At 38.9% G+C, this 21,585-nt stretch overlaps 1 protein-coding gene and 1 non-coding gene across 3 annotated transcripts in view; both read right to left on the bottom strand.

Moving 5' to 3' along the window:
* The window catches only part of Zswim5 (zinc finger SWIM-type containing 5), a 112,825-nt gene that overhangs the window by 60,701 nt on the left and 30,539 nt on the right, over positions 1 to 21,585 (bottom strand). The window lies entirely within an intron of this gene.
* On the bottom strand, positions 14,236 to 14,343 carry LOC115064273. The gene has a single exon (XR_003844117.1). It is a non-coding gene; the product is annotated as a U6 spliceosomal RNA (small nuclear RNA).

Below are 21,585 nucleotides of genomic sequence, written 5' to 3'. Positions count from 1 at the left end.
AGGCAGATTTCTGAGTTCGAGGCCAGCCTGGTCTACAAAGTGAGTTCCAGGACAGCCAGGGCTATACAGAGAAACCCTGTCTCGAAAAACCAAAAAAAATAAAAAAATAAAAAAGCGTGGGGAATCACCATCCCTGACCCCAAGCTTTACTACAGAGCAATAATGATAAAAACTGCATGGTATTGGTGCAGAGACAGACACATTGATCAATGGAATATAATTGAAGACCCAGAAATAAAACCACACTCTTATGGTCACTTGATCTTTGACAAAGATGCCAAAAATATACAATGGAAAAAAAAAAGAAAGCGTCTTCAATAAATGGTGCTGGTCTAACTGGATGTCTGTATGTAGAAGAATGAAAATAGACCCATATTTGTCACCTTGTACAAAGCTCAAGTCCAAGTGAATCAAGGACCTCAACATAAAACCAGACATACTGAATCTAATAGAAGAGAAAGTGGGAAAGAGCCTTGAACTCATTGGCATAGGGTTCTGTTTCCTAAACAGAACTCCAATGGCTTATGCTCCAAGATTAAGAATTGATAAATGGGACCTAATGAAACTGGAAAGTTTCTGTAAGGCAGAGGACATAGTCAATAAGACAAATTGGCAACCTACAGATTGGGAAAAAATCTTCACTAACCCCACATCTGATAGAGGACTAATATCCAAAATATATAAAGAACTCAAGAAGTTAGTCACCCAAAAGCCAAACAACCCAATCAAAAAAAAAAAATGGGGTATAGAACTAAACAGAGAATTTACAACAGAAGAATCTCGAATGGCTGAGAAGCACCTAAAGACATGTTCAAAGTCCTTAGCAATCAGAGAAATGCAAATCAAAACAACCCTGAGATTCCACCTTACACCAATAGTTTCTTCTTCTATGAGTCATGAATTGGTGACATGCCTTCACACTGCCTACTTACAGATCACAAAGATTTTCCTACCGGGTATAATTCTTTTTTTTTTTTTTTTTTTTTTGACAGGGTTTCTCTGTATAGCAGGCTGGCCTCGAACTCAGAAATCCGCCTGCCTNACTCTGTAGACCAGGCTGGCCTCGAACTCAGAAATCCGCCTGCCTCTGCCTCCCGAGTGCTGGGATTAAAGGCGTGCGCCACCACGCCCGGCCTCCGGGTATAATTCTTAAGTTTTGTATTTTACTGGCAGATCTTGGGCCTGTTTGTTTCTATGCTTTGCTGGGTCCCATTATGTAATCCTAATTACCCTAGAGTTCACTGCACATACTAGGCTGGCTTTAACCTTCAAGCAGTTTCTTCCTCATCTGCCTCCGAACTGTTGAGGTTACTATATGTGCCACCACACCAAGCATGATTCACTTTGAGTGAATTTTTGTATAAAACATGAATTTAGGATGAAGTTTGTTTATTTTTGCTTATAGCTGAGTTATTACATGACTAGTTGAATATATTGAATGACTTCTGCATCTTTGTGAAAACTCAGCTGGCCAGGTCTGTGTCAAAAGATTTCTAGACTACGTTCTATTTTGTTGTTTATCCCTTCACTATTACAACAATGTTTAATTTAATTTGAGACAGTGTCTCACTGTGTAGTCTTGGCTTGCATGGAGCTCCTGGAACACACAGAGATCTGCCTATTTCTTATCCCTAGAGTACTGGGATTAAAGGAGTATACTACCATATTCAGCAACAATGTCTTAATAACTGTGGTTTTATAATCAGTGTGGGACTGCTTCAGTAGTACAGTGTGTGCTCAGCATGTGCAAGGTCTTGGATGTCATTCCCGGCATCAGTAGTAATATTGAAATAACAATAGTAATCATAACTAGTGTGATTGCTATAACATTTTTCTTCTCTGTCAGAAATACCTAAGACTTCTAGTATATTGAGCAGGAGTGAAAAGTGTACATTCTGAGGGCTGGCTAGATGGCTTAGCAGTTAAGAGTACTGTCTACTCTTGCAAAGATCTCGAGTTCAATTCCCAGCAACCACATGGTGACTCACAACCATCTGTAATGAGATCCAGTGCCCTCATTGCAGGATGAAGACATAAATGCAGACTAAACACTCATGTACATGAGATACACAAACAAATGAGAGAAGAGAGAGGGAGAGAGAGTGTGTGGATGAGTGTTTCTTGTTCCAGATCTTAGCTAGAATGCAATCGGTCTTACTATGAATTACTTTTATGAGGTTGAGGAAATTTTTTATTCTGAAAATCCTTTTAAATTCAGAAATGGAGCCATTGTATGGTAGCTTTAGATCAGCTGGGGTACATGAATGGCTGTTATATCTTACTGTTCTGGCTGGTTTTGTGTGTCAACTTGACACAAGCTAGAGAGAAAGAGAGAGGACACATCAGAGATAAAGGAGCCTCAGTTGAGAAAATGCCTCCATGAGACCCAGCTGTAAGGCATTTTTCTCAATTAGTGATCAATGGGAGAGGACCCAGCCCATTGTGGGTGTTTCCATCCCTGGCCTGGTGATCCTGGGTTCTATAAGAAAGCAGATTAAGGCTTGTGAAGCAAGTCATGTGGAGCAAGCCAGTAAGCAGCATCCTTCCTTGGCCTCTGCATCAGCTCTTGACTCCAGGTTCCTGCCCTATTTGAGTTCCTGTCCTGACTTCCTTCACTGATGAACAGCAATGTGGAAGTGTAAGGCAAATAGACCCTTTTCTCCCCAGCTTGCTTTTTGGTCATAGTGTATCATCGTAGCAATAGAAACTGTAACTAAAACTAACTTGCCAAAAGTAATTACTGTGTTGACTAGTATATTCACATTTTTTTCTTCTGTAGACTGTTATGATGATATATAAATTGATCTTGAAATATTAGCACAGATTTCTATCTATAGGCGAGAGCTCATGTAATACATATGTATATATTATATATTCACACAATATATAATATAATGAAATACATAATGCATATATGTATAATATTTAATGTAATGATATATATAATATATTGTAATATGTAATGATACATATAATGTAGTATATATATTGTATGCATTATATACTTTTATATAATGCAGTTCATATTATATATTCTTTATAATATATTTCTGGATTGGCTATGCTAATATTTTGTTTTTTTATGTTTGGGTAGAGTTCAACAAACTATAATTTGTTCTCCCTCCCTGAGTTCTCTCCTTACTTCAGTGCCGTGGTAGTTATGTGGTCTAAAAAATGAGTTTGAAAGTATTCACCTCTGACATCCAGTTCATCTGTTTACTCTGTAATCACTTTTTGTTTTTTTAAGTTTTGGAGGAGTTACTCATTTTTTCAAAGTTGTTGAACTTGTATATGGAGTTATCCCTAACAACCTTTACTATTCTTTTTAATATCTGCATGGTATGTAGTGATAGCCCCACTTTTACTCCTGAAATGGGTAATTTGTATAGTCTTTTCCTTTCATCTTTAGACTTGATAGATGATTTTCACTTTTGTAGATCTTCCAGAAAACCAGCTTTCTTTTCCTTTTTTTTTTTTTGAAAACCAGCTTTCATTTTTACTGTTTTCTTTATTTCTGTATTCAGTTTTTAAAATTAATTTACTAAATTTCAAAGCAATGGGTTTTCATGTAGATTTTTCATGTATGTTTTATTTTGGTACATATGTCTGGAGTCTTAGAAACTTGAATACCTTGTGTTCTACAAATGGATCTTGAGAGCTTGTTTGGAGGTTCTAGCAGGGAGTGCAACTACACGTAGACCCTTCACAGAAGAATGGTCCTCCTTTATCTCATCCTCTTTAAAGGAACACTCAGTTTCATAGGAAGGAAGAGGGTTCTCACTGAACTAGCCAGATCTGCAGAAACAACTCTGGTATCACATCATTAATTGGTTTATTTACTTTCTTTTGTTTGACTTGTATTTCACTTTATGCTTTTTCAAGTTGCCTACGACAGAAGCTTAGAACATTAAACTGAGGTATTTAAAAGCGTTCAGGCACTGATGCTGTAAACTTCTTGTAAACATGCATTTAGATGATTCTTACATATATTTTCATGAAGTTAAACATTTTCTAATTTTCCTTGAGACTTTTAATATCTTTTGATCATTTAGAAATCTGTTGCTTATTTTCTCAGATTTTAATGGTTTTTCCCATATTTTTGTTCTTAATTTCTGTTGCAATCCAATTATGACCTGAAAGTAAGAAATTCTTCAAAATCACTAAGTTTCATTTTTAAGCCCAGAACATGACCTATTTTGCCAATATTTCATAGAGTAATATGCATACTATTCGGTGTTCTGTAAATGTTGTTAAACCCTATTGTTTGACAGTACTGTTCTGTCATATGTGTCACTGAATATTTTCTATTAGTTGTCTGTTTTACTGGTAGAGAGAGGAGTGTTGAATCCTCCAACTGTAACTGAAAATATTTCTAGTTCTTTTATGTTCTTCACATAATCTGAAGCACTGTTGTGAAGTAAATACACATTTAAGATTTTTTTTTTCTTGGTTAGTTGAGCCTTTACCAGTGTGTAATATTCTTTGTGTGTTTGTGTGAGTACTTAAACCAAATTCTACTTTGTTTCCTGTTACTGTACCCATGATAGCTTTATTTTTATTAATATTTGCATACTGTGTATATGTGTGTTTCCTTTCTTTTAACTTAATTTATGTCATTGTATTTAAAATGGGGTTTTAAAAACATCTTTATTGCTGATAACACATACCTTTGATCCCCGCACTCAGGAGACTGAGGCAGATGGATGTCTGTGAGTTCAAGGCCAGCCTGATGATCTAAAGAGCAAGTTCCAGGGCAGCCAGGGTTACACAGAGAAACCCTGTCTCAAAAACCAAACCAAAACAAAATTTTAAATCTTATTGTGAAAAGAAAATGTTGTAGAGAAAAAGAAAACAAACAAACCCCATCTTACTGTACATGTGTGCTTGCCTAGTGTGTCTAGTCAGAGGACAACTCAGTAGGTGGTGGTGTTTTCTTGCCACCACATTGTGTCCTAGGGGTCTAACTCATGCTGAAAAATCTCACCAACACAGAAGTGAAGGTTGTTCTATTTTCCTAGTCAGCTTCTTTTTCATAAATCTTATGGAACACATTGATAGTTTTTGTTTTAACAAGCTGTCTTACTGGTTAGTTTACTGGTTAACTGAGGTTACTTACTGGTTATCTCAGGTTCCTTAGGCTTTCTTAGTTGTTGAGGCTGATGTCTGTTCTCTTGTCTGCCACTAGAGTTAGGGTTTTTTGATACACTGAAACAGAGCCTTGCTCCACATGTGTTTAGCTTAAGACGAATTCAGTTCCAGTTGCTTTCCTGCGTCGTCCTATCTGTGTGGTTTCCCTGGTTCTTGCTCTCTGGGGTTTCCGTTTCTATTCTGAGGTACTAATTATCCCTTTCTGCAGTGTATTTCTGTAACTGGGTCCACATAACAGGAAAAACTAGGAACCACAACTTCACTCTACAGAGGAAGGCTGTCTCCAGGTTTCAGTTTCTGAGGGTTCGTTCCTATTGCTATAGACGTTGCTCTTTTTAACACTTTCTTCACTGAAGATTGCCTGCAAGTTGGGAAGGGACATGATAAGAAAACAAAAGAACCAGAAATGGAGCGGGCATTTCTACACTGAATCTGAGGTTCTGTTTGCTTCCTGCAGCTTGCCCAGTCCTCACCGCTAGTTTTGTTGTTTCCTATGTGTGCACTCAGGCTGAAGATACTAGAGAGGAGAAAAGGATAAAGTGACTGCTACTTCTGTGTATTTTGGTCTTCTGTCTGCTTTATAGTAATGACTTTACAGAGTCCTCATATTCGTCTCCATGTATTCTGTCCAGATTTCAGAATGTTTTTCCCGTGAGAGTCACAGCAAGTATGCTTATTTTATGTTATGTAAATTTAGAGCCTCATCCTTTCATTTTTCCTATCTATATTGTGATTTTTCTTTAATGGGCAGACATGGTTGGTCTTAGGTGTATTTTTTCCATAAGATAATTCTGCCTTTTTAAGTGGACTCTTTAGACCATTTATGTTTAATATGATTTTTATATGATTGTGTTGAAACCTGTCATTTTGCGGTTTATTTTGTTTGACCCATCATTCGTTTTCTTATCTTTTATATTCTTTGTTGTCATATTACCTGTCTTAGGGTTTTACTTCTGTGAACAGACACCATGACCAAGGCAACTCTTACCAAAAAACAAAAACAAAAACAAAAACAAAAACAAAAACAAAAAAACCAACCAAACAAAAACCCCACAACATTTAGTTGGGGCTGCCTTACAGGTTCAGAGGTTCAGTCCATTATCATCAAGGTGGGAGCATGGCAGCATCCATGCAGACAAGGTGCAGAAGGAGCTAAGAGTTCTACATCTTTATCTGAAGGCTGCTAGCAGAATAATGGCTTCCAGGCAGCTAGGAGAAGGGTAGTAAGTGACACACCTACTCCAACAAGGTCACACCTCCAAATAATGCCAGTCCCTGGGCTGAGCATATACAAACCATTTCCACATTAGCCAAACTTCTCTTTGCACCTATTAGTGGGTATGTAGTATCTACCTAATGCAGAGATCCATTTCAGCTGGTGTATGCTCGGGGGTCCAGATTATTTGAGACTGCTGGTCCTCCTACAGAATCACCCTTCTCAGCTTCTTTCAGCCTCCCTAACTTAACAACAGGTGTCAGCTGAGGACCAAATCTGAGGCCTTACATATGTTACGCAAGCATACTACCAAAAAACTACATCTGTAGAAAATTTTAAACTAAAAGAAGGAAAAAAAAAATCCTAATTCAAAACATGGCTAAACTTTTGTGAAGAGACAGCTTAGATGAAACCTATAAATTCAAGAAACAATTTCTTATAAAACCATTTCTAATTAACTATGAGGAGTAGGAGACAGACCCTACAACTTGCCAGCTTCTCGATTGTAAATATACAATTACCATCTACCCTCACCCAAAAGGTTTCTGCTTTGCAAAACTCAATCATGCATTCAAAACCAGTCCTAAGAAAGGCCTCTAATTTGCTCCATTGTTAGACAAGTGGTTTATGCATACAGGAAAAAACTTGCCATATATAATACAAAACGAAAAGAATTGGATGAGGGAAATCACCCCAGTGTTTCTTAATTTTTTCTTAAACTCCAATCTTATGCTTCCTTTTTTTCATTTTCCCTTTATCCCCCCAAAGCGGGATCTATGCCAAAGCCCACAAAAACTCCTAGTCCCCTCTCAAGCATTCAAATATATTTTCTACCCAGACAACACACTACACTTCCTTTTTAATGAACAAAAAATAAAATAAAATAAAACCCAACAACAACAACCAAAACAATCTGTGAATGCCCACAGAAGAGAAGAGAGAAAAACTGTGATGAAAGGAACTGCAGAGTTGTGGGGGAGGGTCGGTGGATATGGAAGGCTGGAGCTTAAATAGACAAAAGATAATGAAGGTGAAGCAATTGTAATCAAACAAAATGGTGTGCAGGCTGTCATTTCATACAAATTACAGTCAGAAATATATGAATATTCACTTGAATAAAAAATCATTCATTATATGAGTGGTCCTTCAACTAAAAGGACCTCTGTCAAGGCCCAATGTGGCTGCATTCTTTGTTTGATTTTGCAATTAAAACAAAACAAAACAAACTGTATAGAAGAAAATGAGAGAAAATAATGTTACATGTGCACAGACCCCAAAGCCATCAAGAGCAGGAGTAAGTTTCTTCATGATATAACCAAATGCTATGTCAAAATTAGACATTCAAAGAGTGTTACTAAAGGACAAGAGACTCTTCAGTCTGTCACATGACTCAGGATCCCTCCAGATGCACATTATGATTCAGATTTGAACAGTAAACAGAGTAGCTACAGGGTCGGGTTGAGGACTTGAAGAAAACACAATGCAGCAAAGGTCACAAAATGAAAACTGTCTTCTTGCCTCACGATTGCAAGAGAACTTTTATTGAAAAAAAAATAGCTGTGAACCAATTTAGGCTGAAATAATTACAACATTTTTACAATCTAACCTCTTAATGATGAATAGAATTTTTCTCCCTGCTTAAGGATCAAATCGGTTGGGCTCTACACTTGTCTGGCACCATGCTGTGGGCTATTTCCCTTAATATATAACCAATCAAAGATGTATTCAGGCTTTTGTGAGATCCAAAGCTTTGTAAGTGCATATTCTAGAGCATCGTGAAGTTTCTCTAAAAGGAACAAAATGGTACACAGCTATAGTCTCCCTTCAGTAGCTACACTCAGTGGCTCCTCATGTCCTAAAGGTATATGAACACTGAACCCTTTTATAATATACCAAATATTAAATGCTTTTTCTCCTAGTACTTGTCTCATAATTCTGTATTTTTCTTCCTTTAATTCATACCAACGTAGCACAAAAATCACAGATGCTTAAGAGAAAAAGGAAAAAGGAAAAACGAATAACAAATCAATATTAACAACAACAGCAACAACTATTCAAACCCTGTACTTGTTATGAATACAGTAAAATAGCCTGTAAGTACTAACTGGAAACAAATTTTACTTTATTAGGTTTAATGATAACTACAGTAAAGTATTTAACATAAATTTTCATGGAATAACCATGTTCATATGAGGCATAGGTAAACATTGTTAAATTCATAATTTATAAGCTACAATAGTTTTACATATTGGCACATAAGCTACATAGCACTATCTATATTAAAAACTGAGACAAGGCCTCGGAAAACCCTCCTAGCAAAATGCATCACAGCAACCAAGCTAAGCCAAGGACTTAAGGGTGAAAGAACATGTGTAACAGTTTTATATGAATTAAATTTGTATTCATTTATTTGTAACAGATTCACAACCTATGTGATCCACAGGATAGCACAGAATATACAGCTAAATATTTGTTTATGTTGAAAAACAGCATCCAACTTTGGAATACGGTATTTTGTGACTACAGTAGTCTTGGTGTGTGTGTGTGTGTGTGTGTGTGTGTGTGTGTGTGCGCGCACATGCGTGTGCGCACGCGCGCGCGCGTTGATGTTGTTATTTCTTTTGTTTTGTTTTGTTTATTGTTTTTCAAGACAGGGTCTGTCTGTGTGGCCCTGGCTGTCCTGGAACTCACTGTGTAGACGACAGAGATCCACCTGCCTCTGCCTTCTGAGAGCTGGGAATAAAGGCTGTGTTACCACCTCAGGGCTTGGTGTTATTGTTTGAGACAAGTTCTCACTATTCAAATCCAGCTAGCCTTCCAGTGCTGAGGCAAGAGGACTGCAGGCATGTGCTATCACTGTATACTGTATACTTTATAAAGTAATACTTTGTTGATCTTCTCCTATGAGTCATGTTAAAGTAAAATTAATGATATAGTAACTTTTAGAGTTCTATAAGAAAGTTATGATAAATACAAACATGATTGGAGAGGAAGTTCAGTGAAAAGTGCTGGGTTGGCATTCACACAAGGGCCAAGGACTGATCCTCATATCACCGGGGGGGGGGGAAATCTGGCATAATCACAGTTTGAACATGTTCAGTCATAAAAAGAAATAGCATGCTGAAAAATAAACCTTGAAAGCATTAAGAGCCAATGCAAAAAGTCCCATGCTGTAGGATCCCTTTTATATAAAATACCAAAATAAGAAAGTTATATAAGTTGTAAGGGGAAAAAGGGAACAATTACTTAATAGATAGATAGTATTGTAGGGTGGTTAAAAAAATAAAATTCTGAGACCAGAGAGAGGTGGTTTATCCATAATATCACAAATGCACAATAAGTCACTAAAATGGCTAACTATGTTGTGGAAATTCCACCTCAATTAAAAAAACAAAAACAAAAACAAAAACAAAACACGCCGGGCATGGTGGCACACACCTTTAATCCCAGCACTTGGGAGGCAGAGGCAGGCAGATTTCTGAGTTCCAGGCTAGCCTGGTCTACAAAGTGAGTTCCAGGACAGCCAGGGCTATACAGAGAAACCCTGTCTCGAAAAAAAACAAAACAAAACAAAATAAAAACAAAAACAAAGAAAAAGCGTCTTACTGTTTATTACTTAAAGTAAGATGAAAATGTTACATGTTCGGGGGTGAGGGCAGAAGTCAAATAAATGAGAACACATTAGTAAAAATGTAATGATGAGAATCAAAGGATCCTATTGAAAAGCGACAAACCAGGGTGTAGTTCAGTTGGTAGCTCCGCTGTAGTTTAGTTTACAAAGCATGCATGATGTCTTGGTTCAATCCCGAACCACAGTGGTGTGGTTTACAAGCCTATAATCCTAGTGCACTAGGTTCAAATGTTCAAGCATACTTTGGGCTATATGTCGCAAAAAAAAAAATAAAAAATAAAAAAACCAAAGCACTCAAACGGTGATATGTGACATAGTAAAAGGTTAAGTATTAAAAGTGTGATTGTAGGTGTGATAAAAGTATAAACAGAAAACCACTCCAGCAAAAAACAAAACTCACTTACCAAAACAATTTAGAAGCAGGAGTGGGGGACATGCAGGGGGATCCAGGAAATAAAATACAGACAGAAATAAAGACACAGAATAATACAACAGCATTTAGTGTAAGCTTTGTCAGTAGCATTAATAAATAAGGGGGCTGAGGCCTGCTTCAACAGCAGAAGGGCCTGAGTGCCATATCCCAGCACTCATGAAGACAGGGATGGTGAGGCCATGTGTAACCCAGCACTGCACGGATGGAGGCAGAAAGAGACTATGCAGAGCCCTTGACAACTGGTCTAGCCAACTGGTGAACTCAGAGCTCAGTGAAAGGCCTTGTATCAAATAAATAAATAAATAAATAAATAAATAAATAAATAAATAGGGCTTCCAAGGTGCTTGACATCAAGGCTCGAGTCTGACCTTCAGTACCCCATGGTCGGAGGACAACAGACTCCTCCAAAGTCACCATACATACTACATCCAACAAAGACACATAAATAAATCAGGTGGGAAGTGATAAAGGATGGCACTCAACATCAGCCTCTGATCACACACGTCACACCTACAACACACACACACACACACACACACACACACACACACTATACAGATATAATAGACTTTAAGTTTAATTCACTTATTGAAAAAGAACATGTTTCAAATGCATTCTAATTAAAATTTAACCCTCCATTGTATAAAATAGTTACACCTAAATTGGAGATTAGGAAGGCCAAAATTAAAGGATTAAACAAGAATGCATCAGATAAAGGGAAACAATAAAACATTATCTTGATGCCAAACAAAATAGAATTAGGACAAAAATAAAATAGGACAGCAGATGATATTTTATAATGCTGAATGGCAAAGTTAAAAGTAGTACTATAACAGTTCTCCATGTCTATGCATCGGTTTTAAAACATCACAAACAGAAGGCAGAAACAAGAGGAGATAAAATGAGTAATTGCTTTTCTCACTAAATGGTATGCCTTTGAAATAGCAAATGTTTTAACAGCTACATAACACTTCATTGTATTTATATTTTCTATTTAGTTTATTCAGCCAGTCTCCTATGTCTGGCATTTTAGTATCATTGCCAAATAAATTGATTTTGTTTTGAGGCAGAAAAAAAAATGGTTTTGAAAATGGAAAGAGGTGGGGTGAGGTGGCTATGACACTGATAGCTCTCTGACTAAACAGTGTAACTTTGTCTACAAAAAATAAGTAAATAAAAAGAAAGGAAGGACAAGAAAATTTTTAAAAAGTAGGAATAGTACTCTTAAAGAAATCTCCATTGCCCTTTCTTTATGTAACAACATGATGAGATGACCCTTTGTGAAACATATAGGTATGCCAAAAATGTAGTGCTGTGGTGTTGACTTCCCAGTCTACACAACTGCAAAAGAAAAAAAGAGGAGGAGAAGGAGGGGAGGAAGAAGAAGTTGTTTTGTGCTCTAAGTCACCTAGTCTATATATTTTTAAGAGATTTATTTATTTTATTTATATGAGTATGCTGTGTGCTATCTTCAGACACACCAGAAGAGGGCATAAGATCCCATTACAGATGGTTGTGAGCCACCATGTGGTTGCTGGGAATTGAACTCAGGACCTCTGGAAGAGCAGCCAGTGCTCTTAACCACTGAGCCATCTCTCCAGCCCCCTAGTCCATATTTTTAATATAGCAGCTCCCACACACAAAAACTAGGAAAATGATAAACTGAATGAATCCCACAGTTTCAAAAGAATAACATTATCATATCCAAAGGCTTCCTCATGCCACACTCCATTCAGGCCCACTCCCCCACCTGCTTCAGCAATAACCACTCTGATTTTTGCTTTCACTAAAGGTTAGCTTTGTTTGCTCTGGAACTTCATGTGGTAAAACCACATTATCTATATTCTTGTGCATGTAGTGATTTTGAGATTCATCGAAGTTGTATAGTCACTTGTTCCTTATTGTTGCTAATTACTAAGTCACTGAATGAATATATTGACTTGTTATTATCCCTAGTGATATTTCATTTTGTTTTCAGTTTTCTGCTACTGTAATTTGTGCCTGTGTGGACATGCTCACTTTTCTTGGTTAAAAAAAAAAGTTAGAAACAGGGAGCCAGGAAGACGGCTCAGTGGGCAAAGCACACACTGCACAAGAGTGAGGAGCTAGCACATCAATGGGCAAAATACGAGACTGTTTGAAAACGAGGTGGCACCAATACCTGAGGTTGTCCTCTTATCTCTACACGTGCACCATGGCATGTGTATGCGCACATTCATACACATGAACAATGAAAAATATACAACTAGGAGTGTCAATGTTGGGTCATAAGTAGGGATATATGTAGTTTTATAAGAAACCACCAGAACTTTTTCCAAAATGGTCTGTAACCCTTTTGACAGATAGTTTAAGTGTTCTACATCCTCAATTTGGCCTGTAGCCTCTGTGTTATTCTTACAACTTTGTCATGTGTTCAAAATTATTTCTTCTTTTGTTCATATTTGTTTGTTTTGTTTTGTTTTGTTTTGTTGAGACAGGATTTCTCTGTGTAGCCCTGGCTGTCCTGAAACTCACTCTGTAGACCAGGCTGGCCTCTGCCTCCTGAATGTTGGGATTAAAGGTATGTTTTCAAAACAAATTGTATTTATTCAAAACAACAGCATTTACTTACATTTACTTTGTATCACTTCCATCCTAACAGATATGAATTATCTAAAGCCACACAAATAATTGCCAGGCTTATCCACCGAATGGTCTTTTCACTTCATCCAATGAGGTCTTACTAACTCCTACCAGAAAGCAATGCTTTCATCCTACCAGAAGGCAATGCCATTAAGGTGGTTATCTTCCTCTATGTGAATAACAAATAAAAAAGTCTCTAATTTTTTTTATTAATTTCGTGTTTCCAGTAGTCTTTTCTCTCATGTCATTTCGGCTACATGCTTCCTTGGCCGCACCTTAGCTCTTAGAACACTCCCAACTGTCACAGAAATCATGAAGTCACATATCCTATTCTTTTTCTGTCTTGGGTGTTGACTCACTTATCATATTCCAGTTGGTTTTCACCTCACTTAGAATTAGGCCATTAACCACTCCATTAGTTTTCTCTGTCCTTTACTCTTCTCATGGGTGCTTAGCCTATAGTAATCACTTAATGACAGTTATTATCATCCAGCTTAGATTCTACATTCCATTATTTTGATTAGTCCTACCTAAAACCTGTTATTCAACTATTTTTATTTGACAACTACCTATCAAAAAAGTTTATCCTAGAATGATCCATATTCTCTGTTTAACAGGCACCTGTAATTCCAGCACTCAGAAGGAAGAAGTAGGTATGTCTCTATGAATTCAAGGTCAGCCTGGTCTATATAGTGAGTTCCAGGACAGACAAGACTACATAGAGACACCTTGTCTCAAAAATCAAAAACAACAATCATAGGATTAGATCAGCTGATACTAATGAAAGTTTAGGTCCATTCATTTTATTTGGGTCCATAATACTGCTAGGAGGTCTTATATTTTCTTCATCAGCTTGCCTTCATTCTATAAGAAATCTTTTCTTCTTTATTCAAATCTCTCTTATCTACTTGGGTAAGTAATAGGCATTTCAACCTCAAGTCTGATCTAAAGCTGTTCCCCAACTTCCAAACACAGTTGTTTTCCTTCATCAGTCCTCTCTGTTTGTAAGATGTAGTATCATAAGGCCAGAAATCTGCCATCTGTCCTTGTCTCCAACTGCTGTCTCATCAACTAACTTCCAAGTATTAAAACACTACTGACTTATTTCACTGCTTGCTACACATTCTTATAATCAAACCAGTTTGTTCATGGGTACCATTAACCCAGATCAAAACTATTTTCTTTTTTGTAAGGGAATTCTTTATGAATGTATGTGCCACCCCTTATACAGGGGCCATGATAATCTTCTCAGTATGTTTAAAAAATTAATATTTGTTCTGCTGACGTCTGCACTATAGCATTATCTAATGGCTATAGTTTACAAAACATCTTTGTCTCTTGCTGTCATTCTAGTTCATTCTCCAAACTGCAGTTAACCTTCTAATTCAATTAAGATCCTAACTGCCAGGCATGGTGGCTCTAGCCTTTAATTCCATCACTCAGGAGGAGACAGAGGCAGGCAGAGTCAGAGGCAGATAGATCTCTGAGAATTTAAAGCTAGCCTGATCTACAAAGCAAGTTCTAGGTTAGCCAGGGATACACAGTGAGACCCTGTCTCAAACAAACAAACAAACAAACAACCCAACAACAACAAAGATTATAGCCCACTCAGGGCCTCTGATTTGACCCTATTCAAAAATCTCTAATTTTTACTAAATTTATTTTATTCTCAAATATGTCACTCTCTCAACCCCTGAACTTTCAAATATAAGAACAGTTTCTGTACCTGATACGTTTTTCCTGTGCCTCTTATATCATTGTTGTTTTTTGGTTTTGTTTCTGTTTTGTTTGTGTTTTGTGAGACAAGAATTCTCTATGTAGTCCTGGCTGTTCTCTCTCTGTAGACCAGGCTGACCTCAAATTCAGAGATCTGCCTGCCTCTGCCTCCCAAGTGCTGGGATTAAAAACATGCACCACTACTGCCTGGCTTCCCCATACCTCTTAACCTGGCTTTTATTCATAATTCATATCTCATATTAAGCATCACTTACTCTAGACCTTACTGTATTTCCAAGAATAGATGTAGGAGGCTACGGCCCCTCCCCTGGGCTACCCGAAGCCGCACCTTAAAGATGGCGCCTGTCAGCTATGGAGCTTGTGGTAAACAGGTCCATATTTGGCGGTGATATGTTCCCGCTCTTCTGGTTGGCTGAGGCCACGCACCTGGTGAGGTGACATGGCCTGCCGCGATTGGAGTGGATATGAGAGTATAAAAGGGCTTGTATCCCAGGGCTCGGGGGAAATGAGAAGGAGATGATGAGGGAGATGAAGATTGAAACTTGCTGAATAAACTGCTGTTAGAAGAACTGGTGGTTGCATCTTCCTTGCTGGTCGAGAGGGCACAACAAGTGGTGGCCCATACAGGGACCCGACTCCCCCACNGAAGAGTTCAGAACTTTCAGCAGTCAGTGTTTGCTGGCAGAGTAAGTCCACGGTAAGTAGGACTTACAACCCCAGGAGTTTGGGGAAAGACCTCGGGGAAGCATAGAGGCTAGAGCAAGGTCGCCAGGAAGCAGGCGCTAAGCAAAAGTGAAAATAAAGTAAGGCCTTTAAGGATCCCGGAGCAGGGATGTATTTTGAAGGATCCCGGAGCAGGGATGATTTAACAAGGTTCTCAGTAAAGAGATGTAACAGAAAGCTCTCAATACAGAAAAAAAGTTAAGATCCGGGGTTACAGGACGGAGTTAGGTACTCGGCACAGAGATGGACTTTGAAGAGAGCAGGAGGAGATCGCAGCAGAAAAAATGAAAGAGAGGTGTTGGTGCAGCTGTTAGTAATTTTGAATTTAATTAAATCTTGCCTGGTGGACAGGAGTGGAGGGTATGCTGCCAAGTTAGAAAANTTTTCCTGTGGCCAGGCTGGGTATTTTAAAAGAGATTGCTTTCCCAATTGCCCACGGCCAACTACTGCAGCTCCCGTGAGACATCTAAAATTATGTCCACAGTGTTGTAAAGACTCATGCGGCAGAAGCAGAAAAATGTAAACGAGAAGCCAGCAGAGGAGAAAAGAGGCTAAAGAACAAGAGAGTGAGCAGGGAAGTTCAGATGAATCATCTGACAGTGGAGACCCAGATCCATTTTTGAGCTAGCTGCCCTCATTACCACTTAAAGCAGCTGGCTCAACTCCCTTGTTAACTCTCAGCTGAAAACTGGATTCTTACTGTAGATATTCTGGAGCAATTAGTCTTTGTGTCAGGTATAAATGGTGCTTCCAAAATACTGCCTTCCATATATTCAAATCATAATGCTAAGTGTAACCTCTGTGCAGTTTCAGAATTTTTCTCGTGCAGCTAATTTGTCCCACAAAACAGGAACATCCGTGTGGAGATTGCCATCGCTCAGCAGTGGTTAAAGATGATCCAGAGAACCTTCAGCTTCCTCAAGGATAGTGGAGGGATGGTCTTCTGGGAAATTTTTGCTGTGCCTGTATGTGTGGTGTATGTGTCGGTTGCAGCATGCGCAGGCCCACACTTCTGCCATGGTGGTGCAGGCCTTTGCCACCGTGGAGGCAGGACAATCACCTCAAATTTGGCTTGCTGCCATAAAGAAATAGCCTTGCCATTTTTCCATCTTCCCATGGGATGCTAGGCTAAGCACTGCACAGGGGATAGCTAGTGACCTGTTTGGCGTCCTCTGGAAGGCATGTCTAATTGCTTGAGGGTTAAGTGTCCAAGTGTCCTTCCCCCAGAAAAATGACACGGGAGCTGGCCAAGGCCTCTCTGGGTGGTGAGCCCGGAGGAAGGCTTTGTGTAAGGCCCCTATGTTTGTATATGGGAAATTAGACCTCTACCTTCGCCCATGTAGCTTGCTTGCAGAAATAAAAAAGGGGGAACTGTAGGAGGCTATGGCCCCTCCCCGGGCTACCCGAAGCCGCACCTTAAAGATGGCGCCTGTCAGCTATGGAGCTTGTGGTAAACAGGTNCATATTTGGNGGTGATATGTTCCCGCTCTTCTGGTTGGCTGAGGCCACGCGCCTGGTGAGGTGACATGGCCTGCCGCGATTGGAGTGGATATGAGAGTATAAAAGGGCTTGTATCCCAGGGCTCGGGGGGGAAATGAGAAGGAGATGAAGAGGGAGATGAAGATTGAAACTTGCTGAATAAACTGCTGTTAGAAGAACTGGTGGTTGCGTCTTCCTTGCTGGTCGAGAGGGCGCAACAAATAGACAAAGCCTGTACTCATAAGTAAACACAATATAGATTTGTACTTTTGACTAGTTGTGGTGGTGTACACCTTGAATCTCAGCACTTGGGAGATAAGGCAGCAAGATCTCTGAGTTCTAGGACAGCCTGGTCTACATAATGAATGTCAGGACAGTCAGGGCTATGGAGAGAGACCCTGTCTCAAACAAAACAGAACAGAACAAAACAAAACAAACAAACAACAACCAAAAAGCCAGAGCACCCGGCACACATATGTGCACAGACATACATGTGGGCAAAACATCCATACACATAAAATTTTAAAAAAATTTTTTTTTCTTTTAAAGAAAGGTTTCTAGAAGGAGAAAAAAAAAAAAAAAAAAAGAAGCAAGGCCCGAGACTAAACAATACTGTATTAAAAGGGTACAAGACTGTGTTTTACAAAGATGAACTAAAACCCAAAGGCTTTAGAATCACCTGGCATGTCTTAAAATATACTAACTTCTAAATTTCATTCTAGAACTAATCAATCAGAATCTCTAGACCCATTAATCTGTAATTTTAGAAACAGCACAAATCTTTTCCATACCATTTTGAAAGTACAGGTGATGATTTCTTTTTCTAAGTATGTATACATGCATTGTGTATACATGCAAATGTCTGAATAGATGTGATTGAGCATGTATAGATGCCGGAGACTAACATTGGTTGCTTGCCTCAATTGTACTTCATCTTATTATTTGAAGTAAGAGCCTGTCACTGAGCCCAGAGCTCCCCAATTAGGCTAGGATGACTGACCATCAAACCTCAGGGATTCTCTTGTCTCCATCCCGAGGGCTGAAATTTATAGGCATCTGCTGTCACACCTGGCTTTTTAAGGATGCTGGGGATGGGACTTAGACCCTCATGCATCTGTGGCAAATACTTCAACCCATATTTTCCAGCTTCTTATTTATTTTTTATTTTATTATTTAGTGAATAGGGTTTAGCAAAATTCTAATGGATTCAAGTATAAACGCCCCCATTCCGCCATCACTGGTTATGAGGAAGAACTAACTGGCTTCAGCAAACCAAGGCAAAGCATAGGGCACCAAATTGTGAATCCCTTTATTTAGGAAAGCCAGAGAAGGGCTGGAGAGATGGTGCAGCAGGTAGGAGCACTGACTGTTCTTCCGAAGGTCCTCAGTTCAAATCCCAACAACCATATGGTGGCTCACAACCATCCGTGATGAGATCTGATGCCCTCTTCTGATTTTTTTTTTTTTAAAGCCAGAGAAAAATATTAATTCTTAGGAAAGTCTCATAGAAAGACAATGATGTTGGCTTTGGTAAGGAGAGAAAAGGAACCCACATTGAAGTAGTACCTCCAGAAATGCAGACTTTTAGCTGGGCAGTGGTGGCACATGCCTTTAGTCCCAGCATTTGGGAGATAGAGGCAGGTGGATCTCTGAGTTNGGTGATATGTTCCCGCTCTTCTGGTTGGCTGAGGCCACGCGCCTGGTGAGGTGACATGGCCTGCCGCGATTGGAGTGGATATGAGAGTATAAAAGGGCTTGTATCCCAGGGCTCGGGGGGGAAATGAGAAGGAGATGAAGAGGGAGATGAAGATTGAAACTTGCTGAATAAACTGCTGTTAGAAGAACTGGTGGTTGCGTCTTCCTTGCTGGTCGAGAGGGCGCAACAAATAGACAAAGCCTGTACTCATAAGTAAACACAATATAGATTTGTACTTTTGACTAGTTGTGGTGGTGTACACCTTGAATCTCAGCACTTGGGAGATAAGGCAGCAAGATCTCTGAGTTCTAGGACAGCCTGGTCTACATAATGAATGTCAGGACAGTCAGGGCTATGGAGAGAGACCCTGTCTCAAACAAAACAGAACAGAACAAAACAAAACAAACAAACAACAACCAAAAAGCCAGAGCACCCGGCACACATATGTGCACAGACATACATGTGGGCAAAACATCCATACACATAAAATTTTAAAAAAATTTTTTTTTCTTTTAAAGAAAGGTTTCTAGAAGGAGAAAAAAAAAAAAAAAAAAAGAAGCAAGGCCCGAGACTAAACAATACTGTATTAAAAGGGTACAAGACTGTGTTTTACAAAGATGAACTAAAACCCAAAGGCTTTAGAATCACCTGGCATGTCTTAAAATATACTAACTTCTAAATTTCATTCTAGAACTAATCAATCAGAATCTCTAGACCCATTAATCTGTAATTTTAGAAACAGCACAAATCTTTTCCATACCATTTTGAAAGTACAGGTGATGATTTCTTTTTCTAAGTATGTATACATGCATTGTGTATACATGCAAATGTCTGAATAGATGTGATTGAGCATGTATAGATGCCGGAGACTAACATTGGTTGCTTGCCTCAATTGTACTTCATCTTATTATTTGAAGTAAGAGCCTGTCACTGAGCCCAGAGCTCCCCAATTAGGCTAGGATGACTGACCATCAAACCTCAGGGATTCTCTTGTCTCCATCCCGAGGGCTGAAATTTATAGGCATCTGCTGTCACACCTGGCTTTTTAAGGATGCTGGGGATGGGACTTAGACCCTCATGCATCTGTGGCAAATACTTCAACCCATATTTTCCAGCTTCTTATTTATTTTTTATTTTATTATTTAGTGAATAGGGTTTAGCAAAATTCTAATGGATTCAAGTATAAACGCCCCCATTCCGCCATCACTGGTTATGAGGAAGAACTAACTGGCTTCAGCAAACCAAGGCAAAGCATAGGGCACCAAATTGTGAATCCCTTTATTTAGGAAAGCCAGAGAAGGGCTGGAGAGATGGTGCAGCAGGTAGGAGCACTGACTGTTCTTCCGAAGGTCCTCAGTTCAAATCCCAACAACCATATGGTGGCTCACAACCATCCGTGATGAGATCTGATGCCCTCTTCTGATTTTTTTTTTTTTAAAGCCAGAGAAAAATATTAATTCTTAGGAAAGTCTCATAGAAAGACAATGATGTTGGCTTTGGTAAGGAGAGAAAAGGAACCCACATTGAAGTAGTACCTCCAGAAATGCAGACTTTTAGCTGGGCAGTGGTGGCACATGCCTTTAGTCCCAGCATTTGGGAGATAGAGGCAGGTGGATCTCTGAGTTCAAGGTGAGCCTGGTATACAGAGTGAGTTCCAGCACAGTCAAGGCAACACAGAGAAACCCTGTCTTTAAAAAAAAAAAAAAAAAAGCAGAGCCTTTCGAAAAGGTAGACTGTATTATGAACCTGAAGTTAGCTTGTCTACGGAGTCACCGCACATGAATGACCTTATTGGTCTTTGTCAAAAACAAAAAAACCCATGAGGTTCAGTGATAAATTAGGTTATAAAATGAGTAAAGGGACAGCCAGGATTACATAGCAAAACATTATCTCAAAAAAAAAAAAAAAACCAATAAGAAGAAATAACAATCTGAACAAAACAAAAACCTGGACCAGGAACAGAGCAGAACATGGTTGCACAGGTCTGTAATGCCAGCATTTGGGAGGCTGAAACAGGAGGACTGATCATTTGAGGGCACCCTGGGCTACAAAGCAAGGCTCCATTTCAAAAGTAAGTAAACAAGTAGGTTGAACACTGAGACTCTGCTGTGTGGAAACCAACAATCATATAGCTGAGGTGTTTCCATCTATACCCCCTGGCAGCAAAGTACAAGAGCCCCTGATTAAGTCACTAATGACTTAGTGATGAGAAGTGGGAATCAAATATACCACACGTTTAGAATGATGAATCTCTACAGCTTCCAGACAATACTGAGGAAAGGAAATGCCTGTTTCAAACAATACATGGAAAAAAAAAAAAACAAAAAAAAACCGATACTGATCTCTCCACTGAACAGAGAATAGAGATTTGAGTTGGTTTTAATTTAGAGAAATAAGTGGAAGACTACATCTCATTCTGAGTGGTGTGAGGCATATCACATCAGTTGTATGCTAATTATGTGAGACATCTAGTACAGTATCTGGCTCATAGCAATTAGTCAATACAATAGTAGTAGCAGTGGCTGTCCCAAGTTCAGGGAGAGAAAGAAACAAAAGTGGCTACCATATTAAGGAAAATGGTGTAACCAAGACAATTAGGAGAAGTGTCTGAGTTTGCGGGAGATACCTGCATAAGCCATACGGAGTTTGGGAAGGAACCCGCATCCGCATAGTGCTGGCTGTTGGTTGGAATGCTCTTTCCTACAGTTCCCTTTACTGAAATTTTACCCATTTTTCTATTTTAATTTTACCCACTTTCCAATTCTTCTTGCCACCATTTGGCACTTTAGCATTCCTACTATTACATCCTTTTTTTTTTTTTTTTTTTTTTTTTTGGTTTTTCGAGACAGGGTTTCTCTGTATAGCCCTGGCTGTCCTGGAACTCACTTTGTAGACCAGGC

Source organism: Mus pahari, chromosome 6 (genome assembly GCF_900095145.1).
Source record: "Mus pahari chromosome 6, PAHARI_EIJ_v1.1, whole genome shotgun sequence".
In the NCBI taxonomy this organism is placed as follows: domain Eukaryota; kingdom Metazoa; phylum Chordata; class Mammalia; order Rodentia; family Muridae; genus Mus; species Mus pahari.
The sequence above is the reverse complement of the archived record's forward strand: the minus strand, read 5'-3'. Positions and strand labels throughout refer to the sequence as shown.